Genomic DNA, 665 nt, shown 5'->3' with positions numbered 1-665 from the left:
CTTTAATATAATGATGTTTACTTTGAATTTATATTAGTTCACACAAACTCTCCATCCATGCTTTTGTTCCGGCCCTCCGGTCCAGTTTAAGAACCCATTGTGGCCCTCGAGTCAAAAAGTTTGTCCACCCCTGAGCTAGACCCTCAATTTAAAATTGTTTATTTCTCAAATTAGGAATTTAAGTTCTGGTTTATTTAAGTGGCCATTAGATGTTTTTATTTTTTATTTATGTTTTTTAAAAATTTGTTTGAGAGAGGAAGGGAGAGGGAGAGAGAGAGAGAGAGGAATAGAAACATGCCTCCTGCATGCCCCCCACTGGGGATTGAGCCTGAAACCCGGGGATGTGCCCTGACCGGGAATCAATCACTGAGCCACATCAAAGGCCATTTTCAGGGATACTCTAGCCCCTCAATTATGGATAACTTTGGGAATGGCTAGAAAGCATCTTTGGCAACAAACCAAGGGAGAGGGAGAGAGAGATAGAAACATCATTGATGAGAGAGAATCATTGATTGGCTGCCTCCTGCACCCTCCTCCCCCTACTGGGGATCAAGCCCACAACCTGGGCATGTGCCCTTGACCGGAATCGAACTTGGGACCCTTCAGTCCACAGGTCAATGCTCTAGCCACTGAACCAAACTGGCTAGGGCCCATTAAATGTTTTT

The sequence above is a fragment of the Myotis davidii genome, unplaced genomic scaffold (genome assembly GCF_000327345.1).
Source record: "Myotis davidii unplaced genomic scaffold, ASM32734v1 scaffold334, whole genome shotgun sequence".
NCBI classification, from domain to species: domain Eukaryota; kingdom Metazoa; phylum Chordata; class Mammalia; order Chiroptera; family Vespertilionidae; genus Myotis; species Myotis davidii.
The sequence above is the reverse complement of the archived record's forward strand: the minus strand, read 5'-3'. Positions refer to the sequence as shown.